Source organism: Schistocerca nitens, chromosome 5 (genome assembly GCF_023898315.1).
Source record: "Schistocerca nitens isolate TAMUIC-IGC-003100 chromosome 5, iqSchNite1.1, whole genome shotgun sequence".
Taxonomy (NCBI): Eukaryota; Metazoa; Arthropoda; class Insecta; order Orthoptera; family Acrididae; genus Schistocerca; species Schistocerca nitens.
In genome coordinates, this window is record NC_064618.1 from 793,424,411 (window position 1) to 793,442,765 (window position 18,355).

The 18,355-nt window shown below is 38.3% G+C and overlaps 1 protein-coding gene across 2 annotated transcripts in view; it reads left to right on the forward strand.

The window, feature by feature from the left end:
* Positions 1-18,355, forward strand: part of LOC126260818 (H(+)/Cl(-) exchange transporter 4) — a 485,631-nt gene that overhangs the window by 415,271 nt on the left and 52,005 nt on the right. For both annotated transcript variants that reach the window (XM_049958193.1, XM_049958194.1), the window contains one exon: positions 3,470-3,660. The gene's annotated coding sequence lies outside the window, so the exon portion shown is untranslated. The remainder of the gene's footprint in view (positions 1-3,469; positions 3,661-18,355) is intronic.

The following is an 18,355-nucleotide window of genomic DNA, read 5'->3' on the forward strand; positions in this document are numbered from 1 at the left end:
AGGTACATTTTAGTGATGTGAGATAAAGTATGTGTTGTGGCTAACCTGTGATGGCTCAATATATATCGCTGGTGTGATTGTCGATTGTTTCATGTTTATTTACTCTGTCGTTATCTCAAAAGTATTCGTAATTAATTCTGTTTCTTGAGTCTCTGTTTTGTTGAAGTATAATAATGAGGAAAAGTAAAGTTATTAGAAATCCTCTGAAGGCTTTTAAGAAAAGGAGAAATGTTGGAAAGCCAAAGGTATGTGTTATTACTGTAAACAATAAAGACGATAACCAAGCGAGTGAACCTAACCTCTCAAGTACACCTACCCATAGCAGTCAAAGTGGGAAAGAAAATACTTCACAGAAGAAGCTTGGTTCAATGAGTGAAAACGATGAATGTTTTATGGGCGAATCGGATGTGAATGAAATATTTGATATGTCGGTTCTCAAAGGAATTTTTTCAAACTGTGTAAGATGTATTCATTGTAGTGAAGTTGGTCTGGAACTCTCCATAATAAAGCACGTAGGACTTGCTAGTGAAATACAACTGAAATGTGATAAGTGTTCATACATGACCACCTTTTGGAACAGTGTTGCAGTAACTGCAACTGAAGAAAATGGTAGCAAAATCTACGAACACAATATTAGATTTGTTTATTCCTTGCGTTCAGTTGGTAAGGGTGCTACTGCAGGTGCAATTTTCTGTGGCATCATGAATCTTCCAAATCCCCCAACCAAGTTTACGACCTATAATAAATTAATAGGGTCTAAAGTAGAAGATGTCTGTATAGAATCTATGAAGAACGCTGTGGAAGAGGCAGTAATGGAAAATAATGGTAACAGAGATCTGACTGCAGCGTTCGATGGTACCTGGCATAAACGGGAACACACATCTCTTCATGGTGTAGTATCTGCCACCAGTACGTATACAGGGAAAGTTTTAGATGTAGCAGTAATATCAAAGAATTGTAGATGTCCACAAAAATATAAAGGTACACATGAAAATAATTGCAAAGCTAACTATAGTGGCAGTAGTGGAGGAATGGAAGTGGCTGGTGTTGCCAGTATATTCCAGCGTTCTGAGGCGTGTGATAAAGTGCGATATGTTAATTACCTTGGTGACGGTGATTCTAAAAGTTTCAAACATGTTCAAGGACTGAAGCCCTATGGTGATGATGTTGTAGTGCAGAAATTTGAGTGTATTGGACACGTACAGAAGCGAATGGGAACAAGACTTCGGCGACTGAAAGCTTCGTACAAAAAACAAAAACTCAGTGATGGTAATGGGTTGGATGGGAAGGGAAGGTTAACTGACAGTGTAATTGACAAAATACAGAACTATTATGGAATGGCTATTAGGAAAAAAACACAAAGTGTCGACGAAATGAAGAAGGCTGTTTGGGCTCTTTTTTTTCATACTTCTTCAACCGATGAAAATCCCCAACATAGCTTGTGTCCCAAAGAAGAAGACAGTTGGTGTAAATATAACAAAGGATTGCTAACTGGTGAAGTGTACACTCATAAGCATAGTCTGCCTCATGCAATAATGGAGGTGATAAAACCTATTTTTAGAGACTTAGCAGCACCTGAACTGTTGAAAAAGTGTATTCACGGAAAAACTCAAAACCCCAATGAAAGTGTAAATAGTGTTATATGGTCGAGAATCCCCAAGACTGTATTTGTTGGAATAGAAGCACTTCACTTTGGTGTGTATAATGCTGTTGCGACTTTCAATGATGGCAACATTGTAAGGTGCAAGCCATTTAGAAATATGGCAATGAAGGTAGGTTCTAACATGGTACGAGCGATGCTTGCTTTAGACAAGGAACGCCTTCGGGCTGCAGACAGGGCTGTAAAGAGTCTAGAAATACAAGCAAGAGTAAACAGGAGGAGGAACAAGAGGAAGCTGGAGGAGGAGTTTGCAGAGGATGAAGATAATCCATCCTATGGACCTGGAATGCACTAAAAAGTTAATCCAATCTTTGTCGCTCGATTCTCAAAACTTTTATTTTCTCATACTAATTACATGTTTTCTAAGGATCTTCCAAACACATTTGTTTCAAACTTTCAGTAAATGTTACACAGTACCTTCTGCATAATTTAACACAGCCTTTTTCCAAAAAACTGTATATTTTTGAATATATAAATAAAAAATTAAAAACTGCAAAACAATGCTGTCAGCGCACATGTAGAAGTGCATCCATAAAAAAACTACACGAGTTAAGCTACCATGTGTCAAAAAACGCGCAGACATGTGGAAATATATCCACATAAACATTTGTTACTTAATGCTGCCATTTTCAAGAAACCGTAGCTGTATCTAGCACAGTTCCTTAGAAATAAATTTTTGTAAGCAGGGAAAGACGAAGCTCTCCTTGTAATGCTGTTATCTTTTATCGAAATGCTGTGGAACAAGTCATTTTACAGGGTATGTACACATGATTAGTGTTAACATGAATCAACACAGTTTTTTAGCCCTATTTATACAGTTACGCTTAAAAACAAGGTATTCTTATTTTAATTTTTTTTCGTTGTGGTTATCAGCACGTTCGATGACTATAGATTTCAAGAAGTTTATCCAAAGAATGGCATCGATCAAAACCGAAGTATTGCCAAGGATTAGAACAAGGATATGGTAGGCGTGGAATGGGGTGACGTCCAGTTGCAAAGCTACCACATGACCAGCAGCAGACTGGAACACTCTATCAGAAGACTCTTCGCCATTTATTGGACGTTATATACTTTAAGGCATACGTTCTGTACGCAAAACACCGCTGTGAATTCGTAATTAATCTCTGGTGAAGAGTGGACATGTCCTCTTCACAACAAGGGTCATCAATTGAACGCCTGCCTCGAACATCGAAAGAGACTCGTCTTACAGTAAGTTATTTTACAGAATTTTTGTCGGGCACAACGAAGAAAAGGCCATAAAGGAAGTCTAGAGTAAGCAGGAGAAGAGGCCATCGAAACGAGTTATTGGTGTGCAGAATGTGATTCCTCTCTGTACACCACCATGTTTTGAAATATTCCACACAGAAAACGACCTGTAATCCCGTGAAAATAAAATTTCGTCCTCTCCTTTAATGCTGTCTATTGGATCCTAATCCACTTTAGTTTTGGTCCATAAACTAAAACCAATATAGAAACGTTTTCATAGGTCAGCACGTTACGTGGCACGATTGTGTCAGCCAGCGATGGAGGAATTTACCCACTGAGCCAGAGAAGCACGTACGAAAAATACCCACTTACGAGGTTAATTTCGAATCAGCTGATGTGGCAGGTCAAAGCTTTGCGACCATGGAGTGTGCTCGCACTGCTAAGTTTATTAGAGAGGTGTCCGCTACAGGCAGGGCTATAAATCGAGTGCTGGTGTGACACATAGTTCAGTCTGTGAGGAACTTCTAAAATGTTGATTTGTTTTGTACGTGTTGTGTCATTTACCGAGATTGTAGGTACTACGGATCCTTCTTCGACCCGCAGGTTGTGTAAGAGGGAGCGGCGGTGCAGCTGGTGGTTCCATTGCCCCGGCGACAGTCAGCTGTTGTCAGGAGGATTAGCAGCACAGCGCAGCTGGTGCTGCCACGACTAGTCAGCGGAAGCGGCGGACTCTGGTGGCAGCCCGCGTCACTTCGTCGTGTTTGGCTCCGTCAGCCGCGCATGCTGCACTGCAGGTGAGCAAACATTACTTTACCTGTGCTTGTGTGTGTGTGTGTGTTTGAGGGATGGCGGGAAGGGGGGGGGGGGGGTGCGCTGCACTGGCTGGCTCCACTGATCCCAGCTGTTCACTCCAGATCGAATACGACATCTCAGTTAGTAGCTACAATCAGATACGAAAGAATACCATCAAGTGAAGTAGTATTTGTTAATACAGACAAGACAAGACAAGGCATTTCACTTGCCAGTATCGAGCTGCTCTGGTAGATAAATTTGAGTTTTATAGAGGATGTCTGGGATGCATTACACAGACAACCTGTCACTCGCTCCAAGAATTCTTCTAGGATTCCACATGGTTTGTTCTCAGGAATAAGAGCGACAGCTAATCGCGCTCTTGAACCAGCACATAGAAAACGCCTTACGCCACTGCCAAGCAAGTGCCGCAGGAAGGAGTAATCACTGTCCCTCGCAACTGTTTTATTATTGGAGTAGAACGACGCGCATTCGGTCTCGTCAGGACTGTTGATTATGAAAAGCTATAGTCCGCTTCACTAACGGTGGCGGCAGTTCGTATAGGTCGTGGCACGGACGCGGACTGCATCATTACCATTTCCAAGCGACAGTTGAGGCACGCACAATACGTGCTTTGCACGTGAAGAAAGCTGTGTCCTCCAGATTTTGTCTCACTCGTTATGTAGAGTCTGTCAGTTACCACCGCCATCAGAGACGACAACTCCAACAAATGCAGTAAAAGTTTACTACATTCACGATCACTTTAATGCTCGCATTTCAAAACAAAGCGCCCATTGAATGCTCATTGACTGTCGAGGAACACAAGACGTAGGTACACGGAACAAGCCTAAACTCGACCGCCATCGTTTGTAACCCCAGCTATAGTTGATTGTGAGGTCACAACTCCAAAATTTGGAAAGCTAAGAAAGGCTGAAAGAGCAGAGTGCCAAACATATGCCCTTCAATACCTACAACTTGTGGTCTGCGACATGACTCTCTCTGTTTCGTTTTGTGGTTTTATGTAATGTTTTTGTTCTTGTGGATGAAATAATACACTACACTGGTGTAAGATTATACAATATTTATTACCGCGTTTTTTATTAGATCACTTTCTTGTCAGTCTGCCTGTTCAGTACAAATCTTGTACCTGATTTTAAACTAACTTCCCAATGACCTAGAGAACTGGATGAGAGTGCAATATTAATTCACTGTTTTGTCTGGTATGTGGCGGAGGGTCTTTGTGTATCACTGCCCTTTCCCCCTTTTCTTGTTTCAGTCGCGAATGGTTCGCGCGAAGAACTATTGTTGGTAAGCCCCGATATGAACTCAAATCTCTCTCATTTTTGTCTTCATGGTCTCTTCGCGAGTTGTACATAGCAGGTAGCGCTATATTGTTAGTATCAAGTGAAGAGAAATTGAAATAAACCATAAATTTACCACTTGTCTCTGTTGTAATCTCATCAAAATCTTAGAAATCGATTCAAAAATCTCAAAGACAAAAAAGCTGAAGATAATTACTTAAATAAAAATGAATGTTTAATATATCACGTTAATTTCTCCTAGCCCCGTAGAGACTCCTAACCCCACACAGATACTCCTGAAAACTTGTGATAGTCAATTTTTAATAGGTGTGAACATACTCGTAAGATTTAAAATGAAACACATGTGGTTCCTGCAGTGGATAATAGAGAGGAGGTGAACAATTCGTGCATGGAAAAGTAAGTTGTGTAATATGAGGGTTATTCAATAAGTAATGCCCCACATTTTTATCTCAGAACTTATTTATTGTTAAGAGTAAGAATTTGATGACAATGTACATCAACATGTCTTGTCCAAGTCCTATTTTTCTACGTAGTCTCCATCACGTTCTATAGCTGTACGCCAATGTTGTGTAAGAGCATTTATTATCCCTGCTGGAAAAAGCTCTTGCCCTTTATTGTAACCATGTTTTCACTGTGTGACTGACACTTTTGTTACCTTCAAAGTGTGTTCCCCATAGAGAATCTGTAAGTGGCCCATAGAGATGGAAGTCCAATGGTGCCAGGTCTGGATTGTAGGGTGGATGAGGCAATGACGTCCAACCCAATTTGGTGGTGTGTTCCTTGGTTCTCAGACTTGTGTGTCGGCATGCATTGTCGTGCTGGAGCAAGATTTCTGCTGGATTCTTGTCTGATCGAACGCATTGGAAACGGTTCTTGAGTTTATTCAGAGTCTTCACGTATGCCTCTGAATTCATGGTTGACACTCTTGGCGTCACATTCTCGAGAATGACGCCATCACAGTCCCACAAGACTGTCACTATGACTTTTCTGGCAGAGAGGATTGTCTTGAATTTATTCTTATGTGGTGAATGAGGATGATGCCTCTCTTTGGACTGCCTTTCTGTTTCCGGCGCAATGTGTTGCAACCAACTGTCGCCCCTGTAACGATCTGTGACAGAAAGGCCTCCCCGTCAGTCTCAAAATGCTCCAACCATTCACATGAAATGGCCTTTCTTTGAATCTTGTGGTCCACTGTGAGCATTCGTGGAACCCATCATGAGCACCTCTTTCAATATCCGACAGTCTCGATCATTGCAAACGCACTTCCATTGCTGACAGACAACTGTAGAGGCAATTGTTGAGTTGTGATGTGCCGGTCGGCACGAATATGACATCCGAACGATTCAGCATGTCTGTGACAGGATATTCCGAACGTGGCCGACGATGGAGCTCTGTTTCTGCATGTCACTTTCTTTTCCCATCGCCCAACTGTACTCCTATCAACTGCAGCACCGCCATACACTGCACAAAAACGTTTATGGATGTTCAGCACGGTTTGTTTTTCTGCACACTAGAATTAAATAACAGCACGCTGTTTGCAACGTGAGTCGTGTGTAGACGCCATTTTGACGCTGTTCTACGGCTCTGTCATCTGCCAGAACGATTCGAAACACCGGCGAGCAGAATAAACATCAAATGTGAAGCACCAACAAGGCCATTGGTCTTTATATATTAGTGGCTTTTTTTAAAAAAATGTGGGGCAGTACTTATTGAACGACCCTCGTAGTAAGGAGGTGAACAACCAATGCATCAGTTATGTATTGCATGTGTCACATGTTATTCTTTTAAAATCTTACAAGTATTATCACAACTATTAAAAATTAATAGTTACAAATTTTTATAACTGTCTGTATGGGGTTATGAATCTATAAGGGGCTAGGAGAAATTTATTTAAAAAAGTGGTATATTCGAATTTCATTTTTATTTAAATAATTATTATTTTGCTAACTGGCTTTGGGCTGTTATGCAATCGTCAGGTAAAAAAAAAGAAATATGTGCGCTGTGAAATTTTTTGTAGGATCAAAGATTTTAAAGTAGTGCAAGTATAGAGTGTCGCAGTTGGTTGCCAAAGATGACAGTGGTGTTACAGCTGGAAACCGTTTTGTAAAATAATAAATATTGTATATTGTTATACCACTGTAGTGAGTTCTTTCATTCATAATGTATAAAAGTTGTAGGGGATATTTGAAGTTTTATTTCTGTCGCCACCTCATTTTCAGATACCTTCAAATAAATGTAAAAGACAGACCTAATAATGTTAATTACTGAATCTTCTCCTCAAAAGAATTATAACCATGTTCACACCGGCTACACAAGCCTACATTGTTATATGCATAGTTACATTTTTAAGTTTGGTCACTTCATATCTTTTTTGACAGAGAGAGAAGCTGAAAGTATCGAACAAAGCAACCAAAGCTTTTTTAACTGCTGGTCGCAGTTGTAGCAATAAAAAAGAAAGTGTATGAGAATCTACTTATGATACTCTTCAAATCACTGTGAAGTTAAGAGTGCATGGAGTGCTGGAAGAATGCTAATTTAAATATCTCTATGCTTGCTGTAACCAATGTTATATTGTCTTCACCATACCTACAGGAGTGATGTCTAGAGGTTTCACGAATATCTCTAATTTCTTCATTCGATGCTGGTTTCTAAAATACGTTTATGTAGGCTTTCATGGAATAATTGGCGTTTATCTTCAAGCGGCTTGTAGTTCTAGTTTTTTCTGTGATGCTTTCCTTTGAATCAAGGGCTGCTCTTCATTGTATTGGGTATCCCTTGTTAGCGCTATTTGGCATGGGTCACACATTTGAACAATATTCTTGTGTAGGTCACACAAGTGTTTTGTAATCAATTTCCTTTGTAGAATTATTGCATTTTCCCAGTATCGTACCAATGAATCAAAGTCCATCACCTGTTTTACCTATTTTTGGGCCTGTGTTATCTTTCTGTTTCATATCCCCACAAATTGTTTCACCCAGGTACTTGTAAGAGTTAACTGATACCAATGTTGAGTCATTGACTTTGTAGTCATAAGATATAACATTCCTGCATTGTGTGATCTGTACGACTTTACTTTTATGAACATTTTAGGTAAGTTATCAATCTTTGCACCAGTTTGTTATCTTGTCAAGAAGTGACTGAATATTTATGCAGCTGTTTTTCATATTGTACTTCATTATAGATAACTTCCTCATCTACTAGAAGCCTGTTGTACTATTAATATTATCTGATAGGTCTTGACCATACGATCTTGAAGACTGGGAGTTCCCAACTGAGGAAGTTCGGCAGTCGAGTTGCAGGTCTTTTCAGTTGATGCCACATTGAGTGACTTGCATGTCGATGATGATGAAGAAAACACGACACCCAATCCCTGAGTGGAGAAAAACTCTGACCGGGATGGGAAATGAACCCGGGCCCACTTCATGGCAGTCAGACTTGCTGACCACTCAGCTAAGGGAGTGGACTGCTAGATCATTAATATACAATATGGACAGGATGGGCCACAACCCACTTACCTAGGGTACCCCTGCAGTTACTTCTGTTTCTGTCGATGACTATATAACCAAGCTAACATGTTGCATTCTCCCAAACAAGAAATTTCCCGTCCAGATACAAACTTCATATGATGCCTCACATAATCATACTTAAGTTAATAAATATAGCTGTGGTACCAAGCCAAATGTCCGCTCAGTTGTTGAGTGGTCAGAGCATCTGACTGCCGTATGGAGAACCTGGGCTTGATTCCCAGTCCTGTCAGGGATTTTGCCTTCGTGGGGACTGGTACATGATGCACTCAGCCTCATGAGGCCAACTTAGGTGTTATGCAGCCGATTAATAGCGGCGCCAAGCTCAAGAAATCCGGTATCCACCAGGAGATCCGTGTGCTTAGCATATGCCCCTCTATATTACATCCAGTGACGCTGTTGGCAGAGAAACTCAGCAGTGCATCGGGCCTGATTGGCCCGTCAAGGACTAGACCCCAGAATCTCACCTTCACCTGCTGTGTCAAATGCTTTTTGGAAGTCAATAAATTCTACATCCACTTTATTGTCTTGAACCATGGCTTTCAAGGTTTCATGCGCGAGCTTAGGACACCTAATGGAATGAAGCTGTTGATACATGATGATATGGCAGAGTGTCATCATTTCGTTCTCTGAGCCCGAGCCCAGAGTTTCGTAGTTTTACTGTAAATGCTACCTTCTCCTGTGTTGCCTATTTTTTTCTAATAAATATGTTTTCTAACAACGAAGTAATCTGAAAGGAAGTTTGTTTAAGAATTTTGATCTTTCTTGATAGACTTCATTATGAAATCCCTAATTTCGTAGTTAAGAATAAACTTCACAAATCCAATCAAACTGTTTAACTGCTGCTCAGACTATCACGATCACCATCAACTTGTATAATGTTGGAATTCTTTTCTGCTTGCGTCCTACTTGGTGTGTACACACGTTAATGTAGATTAGTGGCCAAATAATTCGTTGCTGTATTTCACCCTCACCACACGATGTAAATTTCAGTGACATTTGGTGTCACTCCAGGTAAAGAGTATGCCTTAATACCGCAAAAAGACAGGTTTTTTTCCCCATGTCGTTTCCAGTTATTGTTCCTTCAACAAGGCGTTGAGCTATTCTTTCATTGAGACATGTTCAACTGATCGACCTTGTTTTTTTTAATGACTATTGTTGACAGGACGGTAATTGAGATCAGCAGTTGACAGTGGCGAGTATTCAATGGACGCTAGGTAAGCGCTACTTACCCAGCACAGACTGGAAACAGTGATGAAACAAACAGAAAAATTAAAGTTCAAAAGCATTTCTTATGTGGATTGGCAAATGCGATATTTGCAATATTTTTGCATTAACACTGCCGATTTTTCATGATTCTCAGCAAACTTTGTATTTCACTATGATTTACAATTCTACTGAGGACCGATGTTGTCCAAACAGTCTGTATAAGCGGCCACTGATATCCCAGGATTCCTGCTCTCACCAGTCACCACTCTCAGTCGGGTGACTGCAGGCTGTGATGTAAAGTTCTGAGAGTAAGAAGTTGTATTTTGTTTGCTAGTTCTATGGAAAACATGCTTGAGGATGAGGTAAATAACGACTAATGACGTGGTAAAGCAGGGCTACTTTGTACCCACAGAACGACTAATGACGTGGTAAAGCAGAGCTACCTTGTATCCACAGGGGTAACTTTGCTCCAACTTCGAAAGAAAGATCCAGTCCTGTGTGTAAATGGAAGTTAGAACCTCGTTGACATGCAGGTTACAGCGCTGAAAATCGAAAAGATTGCCTGGAATATATAAGAAATGGAACACTTGCTTGAAATGTAAGAAAACTGCTGGTAAACAACATACGAACAGAAAAACAAGGCAATACTTGATAATTCTAGTCATGAAGACCTATTACAAGAACCATGCAGAAGAAATCAGTTAGAATTGGTAGCAGCATCAAGAGAGAAAAAAGAGGCCCTACAAAGCCACAGGAAAAACTGAAACCAATTGGCAAGCAGATTAGTGTTTTTCTGGTTATTCGTTATGAAAATAAGCATTACTCCAGTATTACACAAAGTTTTAACGAAGGTGGTGCAACTGTAAATATGTTGATGCCATTTGTTGATAAGTGGAAATGGCCTCTAAATAAAGATGTAATTTTTTACAGTTGCGAGGATGTAGTTGGATGTATCAACCCCTCAAAACCTTTTAGCAAAGAGGTGTTTTTTCAATGCTAGAGTTGGTCAATGAAGATGAATTTGTTCAAAATATTTTCCTATGTAGACACTGACATTTTAACACATCAAAATACCTAATGAAACACTATATTAGTTCATGTTCGTTAATTTTTCAACGTATTAAATAATAAAAATTACATTGCACTGACCGTTTATTATTTTTTACCCTTAATACAAAAAATACATAAATGTTGGTTTACTATGGTCCTATACGGTAACACAATAAATTGTAAAGAGGGTAACACTGCCTCAAAATATTACCCTGCCTTAAAATAATTTTTATGCTAACATGTGGTACAAAGAAATCCACTCCAGGTACAACTTCACTCCACTTTTTAACACATTATAAAATCTAAAAATATATATTTGATGTATTTGACTGCTACTCAATGGTTTTACATTGTTTTAGAATAGGTTAACATCATTGTCAAAATGTCATTTTACAAAACTGCTGGCATTAAACGATTTTGTGATATATTTTACACAGTGGTACGTTATCCTAAAGCCATAGACAGCCCTAAAAGTGTAAGATACACTGAAGAGCCAAAGAAACTGGTACACATACCTAAAAATATCGTGTAGGGCCCCTGTGAGCACGCAGAAGTGCCATAACATGACGTGGCATGGACTCGAATAATGTCTGAAGTATTGCTGGAAGGAACTGACATCATGAATCCTGCAGGGCTGTCCATAAATGCGTTTGAGTACGAGGGGGTGGAGATCTCTTCTGAACAGCATGTTGCAAGGCATTCCAGATATGCTCAGTAATGTTCATGTTTGGGGAGTTTGGTGGCCAGTGGAAGTGTTTAAACTCAGAATTGTGTTCCTGGGTGTGTGGGGTGTCGCACTGTCGTGCTGGAATTGTCCAAGTCCGTCGTGATGCACATTGGACATGAACGGCTGCCAGTGATCAGACAGGATGCTTACATACGTGTCACCAGTCAGAGTCCCATATCACTCCCACTGCACATGCCCCACACCATTACAGAACAATTTGAAACGAGACTCGTCCGACCAGGTAACATGTTTCCAGTCGTCAACAGTCCGATGTCGGTGTTGACGGGCCCAGGCGAGGCGTAAAGCTTTGTGTCGTGCAGTCATCAAGGGTATTCGAGTGGGCCTTCGGCTCTGAAAGCCCATATCGATGATGTTTCATTGAATTATTCGCACGCTGACACTTGTTGATGGCCCAGCATTGAAATCTCCAGCAAGTTTGCTGAAGGGTTGCACTTCTGTCACGTTGAACATTTCTCTTCAGTCGTCATTGGTCCCATTCTTGCAGGATCTTTTTCTGGCCGCAGCGATGTAGGAGATCTGATGTTTTATCGGTTTCCTGATTTTCACAGTACACTCGTGAAATGGTCGTATGGGAAAATCCCCACTTCATCGCTACCTCGGAGATGCCGTGTCCTATAGCTCGTGCGACCACTATAAGACCACGTTCAAACTCACGTAAATCTTGATAACCCGCCATTGTAGCAGCAGCAACCGATCTAACAACGGCGCCAGACACTTCTTCTTTTATATAGGCATTGCCGACCGCAGCACTGTATTTTGCCTGTTTATATATGTCGGCATTTGAAAATGTATGCCTATACCAGTTTCTTTGGCTCTTCCATGGAAATATCGATTTGGTATGCTACAGCTAACGGAAAGGTAAGCAAGCCAAGGTCAGTGTGTATCATAATGGTGAACAGAGGAAGTATGGAAACCCAAGCAGGACAATAGTGGAGTGGCGCTGAAGTCTGTGGGGGTTCTGCTGCACAACTTTGCCACTTGCAGTGTCCAAGATATCAGGAACATATTGTACCAGGGTACACAAACGCCAGAATTATACATCACAACTAAGGTGCAATCTGGAATATGGTGTTTTGATACACAGTTTTACAGCAGCAATGAGAGGCTAACAGGTTCTCATAATATGCAAAAGCTATGAATGATAAATCCCTTTGGAATAGTGTTGGTTATTGCGTCATGGCTTATGTTCACAAGGCCATCAAAAGTCACAGTCAGGGTCTGGGCCATTTATTCTCCACAGTCAATGAAAATACGTTCAGGAGGAATCGAATGGGTTTCACAGTGGCTGACTAGAAGACAGTTCGTAATTTACATAGTGACAAATAATCTTGGTATTTCACTAGATTGTCAGAAAGTCAAAGTGAGAAATGATGTTAGTATATTGCATCAGAATACCAAGGGATTATAAAAGAACGCAGATGAGCTTCCTGTTTGTTTAGAAGATTTAGAAACTGAGGGTTGACTAGATGTACTATGCCTGTCTGAACATCATATAGTCACAGATATGGAAAAGGTAAATGTAGGTGGATAAAAGCTTTCAGCACATGTAAGTAGAGTCATTATGGAGAGAGTAGGAGTTGCCTCATATATCAAAATTTATCAGTATGAAAAATTTAGAAACTAAAATATTTTGTGTAGAGCAACATACAGAAGCATGTGCGTATGAAAGTAAAGTAAATAATGGTACTTTTATAATTGTAGCTGTGTATATGTTCTCATTGGGACATTTTCAGCTATTTTTGAAAAACTTGGATTCTTTGTAGATCTATCTGTCAGACAGAGGGAAGCAAATTATTGTTTGTGGGGATTTCAATGTAGATTTTCTGAAAGAGTCTGATAGAAAGCTTGACCCTGAAGTATTACTTGGTTCTTTCAGTTTGATGTCATTTACTGATTTTCCTACTCGAATAGTACTGGAAAGCAGCACATTGATAGATAATATTTTTATAGACCAAGACAAGTTTAATCAAATAAAAACTTTTCCCATTAAGTGTGGTCTGTCTGATCATGATGCACAACTAGTTACAGTACATGACATAGCTCCACACAGTAATGCAAAACATCCAAAATAGCATGTTGAATTAACAATTTAATAATTGCTAATTTTAAGGAAAGCTTGCAGCAGTTAGGTTGGAATGAAGTGTATGGGGAACCTGGTGCTAATTTAAAATTTGACTTATTTCTGATACCTTTGTGAGTATATTTGAAAACAGTTTTCCTAAGAAAACAGTTAAACACAATGTTAAGAACCATATAAAAAGCCATCGCTTACTAAAGGGATAAAAATTTATTGTAAACAGAAAAGGGAAATGTCTCTTACAGCTAGAAGGAGCTATGACCCAGAAACAGTCAAACATTATAAAAACTACTGCACTGTATTAATAAAAGTTATTAAAAAGTCTAGAATTATGTGCATTATGTTTGAGATAATAAGATTAAAACAATTCAGAATATTGTTAAAAGAGAAACAGTGCAACCGAGAGCACACAAATACTGCATTTCTATCAAACTTAATGAAATGTTTTTAACAAAAAGTCAGAAGTAGAAAATATTATTAATAATCATTTGTTAACGGGGGTAGGACGTGAAACGGGCCGACTTGGAGCAGGAGAGGCGTCACAGGACATTTTAATTTACACTGTCTATAATTTTGCAAATAAATCCATAAAACTTTGTTAGCATGACCAGGAAGGATTCAGGATACACACTCATAGCAGAGGAAGTTCAAAAACATAACAAAACAATTTTTTTTACATTTGAATTTTCATCATTTTTTCACTTGGTACTGGATGCATTTGTTGCTGTAGATGCACTTTCATTCATAAGTAAGAGAGATTCTTCGATGAATTTTGCACAGAATACAAACCATACTTACAGGTGTATGAAACTCTAGAATTTCCCAAATATGTTAAAAACTGTGGTAAAAATTGAGATAATTAACTATAAAATTCGAGTTTTCTCTAAACACAAAGCTTAAAACGTAACAGCCATTTCATTTTTCCATAGATTAAATAAATGATAGAGTTTCATACATCTGTAAGTATGGTTTGTAAGCTGTGCAAAATTCACTGAAGAATCTCTCTTACTTATGAAGAAAAGTGTACGTACAGCAACAAATACAGCCAACAGTAAGTGAAAAAAATCATGAAATTTCACTTTTAAAAAATATTATTTTTTCGTGTTTTTGAACATTCACTGCTATGAATGTGAATCCTGAATCCTTCCTGGTAATGCTGACAAAGTTTTATGAATTTATTTGTAAAAGTATAGACAGTGCAAATTAAAATGTCCTGTGGTGCCTCTCCTTCTCGAAGTCGGCCCATTTGACGTCCTACCCCCCTTAAATGTTATAGAGAAGAGGTAATAACTATGCAACATGATAAAATTGAAATTCAAGCCATCCCTCTATACTGATATTAGGAAAATAGTAAATTCACTCAAAAATAAAGACTTGCATGGAATTGGTGGCATTTACAGCAGGGTACTAACACCTTGCTCCTAACAGATAAGTAGGATTCTCAGCCATATATGTAGTAGCTCACAGAAACAGGGCATTTTTCCATACATACTGAAATATGCTGTTGTTAAACCATTGCATAAAAAAGGGGACAGGGCTAACAACTACTGTCCAATCTCACACCTGACACCTTTATCCAAAATTGTTGAAAAAGTAAGGTATTCAAAAGTAACTTCACATATTTGTAAAAATGAAGTACTAATAAAATGTCAGTGTCGTTTTGAGAATGGTTTTTCAACAGAAGATACCATACATGCTTTCACTGATCATATATTAAATGCTCTAAATAACCGAACATCACTCATTGGGATATTTTGTGATCTCTGAAGGCTTTTGACTGTGTGAAACCCGAAGTTCTTCTAGATTGTTCTAGCATTGTGCTATGAGTTGGAAAGTGCACAAATGGTTTAATTCATATTTAACTGGAAGAATGCAGAAAGTTCAAATTAACAGTACAGATCGTCTTCAAAAATCAGTAGAGTCGTAGACCTGTGGAGGTATCAAGAATGGTGTCGCATTGGTATTGATAATGACTTGCCACTCTATATTCATGAAGATACAACATTCTTTTTGCTGATGATAAAAGCATAGCAATCACATCCAACCAACAAGAATTAGCTGAGAAAACTGTAAACAATGTCATTCAGAAAATTATTAAGTGGTAGTCTGCAAAAGGACTCTCACTAAATTTTGAGAAAACACATGTGTACAATTCTGTACAGTAAATGGCAAACATCATTGATAAATACAGACTAAAAACAGAAGTCTGTTGCTAAGGCAGAATATTCAAAATTTCTGGGGGTGTCCATTGATGAAAAATTGAACTGGAAGAAACACATTGATGAGCTGCTGAAACAGTTAGGTTCAGCTACTTATGCTATTAGGGTTATTGCAAATTTTTGTGATAAACGTGTCAGTAAATTAGCCTACTATGCCTATTTTCATTCACTGCATTCATATAGCATAATATTTCGGGGAAATTCTTCATTAAGAGAAAAAATATCCATTGCACAATAGCATGTAATCAGATTAATAGCTGGAGCATATCCAAGATCACCTTGTAGACATTTATTTAAGGAACTCAGGATATTCACAGTAACTTTGCAATACAAATAATCTCTTATGAATATATCTACTGCAAAGGTACTGAGAATGAAATTTGCTATTAATAACACATCCCAAATCAAAACTAATAGCAAAGTGAATAGCTACAACACAACTTAACTATTCTGGGTTAAATACGACATTGGCACAGAAAGTGCTGAATTATGTTGCCACAAAAATCTTTGGTGATTTGCGAAATAGCATTAAAAGTCTGACAGATAGCCTACCAACATTTAAAAACAAATTAAAATTAATTTCTGAATGACAACTTCATCTACTCAGTAAATGAATTTTTAGATATGAAGTAGTAACTTAATATATATATTGTGTAATGAAAACTTATGTTAACCTGACATGTTCCACAGTGTTACAAAATGTCGTATTCATGATCTGCGGAAAAATTATTAATGTAATGTTAACAAAATAGTTTAGACATGGGTCATCAGCTGAGCCTTGACCCATGAGACAAGGATCAATATAAGTCTGTACTTACATACTGCTAGTAGCTCTATAGCAAACTGATTACATTTTGTTAATTCCAAAGTCCTATCACTGAAATGGAAACATTCATCACTTTCACACTCCACTTAACACCCAAATATAATACTATAATGTCATAAACACTGTTGGCAGAGAAAAATTCTCAGGATCTGTGTTCAAAACAAGAAAATCCAACAGTCACAAAAAAATCAAATACATCAGTTCTTATGGAAATTATATAGTCCATTTTATTTTAAAGAAACGTCCTACTCCCTGTTATTTATGCTGTTAGGCTGCCTTCTATTACTAAAATCAGTATCTTCTAAGCCTCCACAAACTCTACTTGGAGCTACAAAACTGCCAATCAGTCATCACAACTGGATGCTGTAACTGTAAGGTCTTCCATCTCTGCACTACATTCCAATATTATCCTTCAAAGATCAGAAAGTGCACAGGAACATAACTTTTTTGCATATATATATATATATATATATATATATATATATATATATATATATATCTGTGTGTGTGTGTGTGTGTGTGTGTAATTAAGCTATATATATATATATATATATATATATATATATATATATATATATATATATAGCTTAATTACACACACACACACACACACAGATATATATATAAAACACATCTTAATTACACAGATATATATACACAGATTAATTACACACACACACACACACAGAGAGAGAGATATATAAAACACATCTTAATTACACACACACACACACTTATATATATATATATATATATATATATATATATATATATATATATATATATGTATGTATGTATGTATGTATGTATGTATGTATGTATGTGTGTGTGTGTGTGTGTGTGTGTGTGTGTGTGTGTAATTAAGTTGTGTTTGTGTCAGTGTGAGTATAAGAGAGAGAGAGAGAAAGGGGGGAGAGAAAAGAGAGAGCAGCTAAAATAAAAGGCACAATAGTAAACATAACTAGCTCTTTACTCACACAAAGTGTGTAGTGCTATCGACAAGAGATTTCAAACTGATTCTGTTTTTCTACGTGCCTCACTAGTAGTAATCAAATTGTGTGTTTGTGGAATATCATCTCAGTTACATGACTGAATTTGTGATTTCCTGTCAGAGAGGTAATAGTTCGTGGAAACTGATGGGAAGTCATCAAGTAAAACGGAAGTGATTTCTGGCATTCCCTGAGATAGTGTTACAGGCCCTCTGCTGTTCCTTAACCACATAAACGATTTAGGAGACAACCTGAGCAGAAGTCTTAGGTTGTTTGCGGATGATGCTGTCGTTTATTGTCCAGTAGTTATCAGAAGATCAAAACAAACTGCAAAACGATTTAGAAAAGATATCTGTATGGTGCAAAAATTGGCAATTGACCCTAAATAACGAAAAGTGTAAGGTCATCCACATGAGTGCAATAGGTATCACGATAAATTCAACTAAATGCCTAGAAATTACAATTAAAAACAACTTAAATTGGAAAGAACACACAGAAAATGTTGTGAAGAAGGCGAGCAAAGACTGCGTTTTATTGGCAGAACACTTGGAAGATGTAACAGATCTACTAGAGAAACTGCCTACATTTTCCTTGTCTCCCTCTTTTGGAGTACTGCTGTGTGGTGTGGGATCTTTACCAGGTAGGATTAATGGAGTACATCGAGACAGTTCAGAGAAGAGCAGCACGTTTTGTATTATCGATAAAAAGGGAAGAGTGTGTCATAAACACAATACGG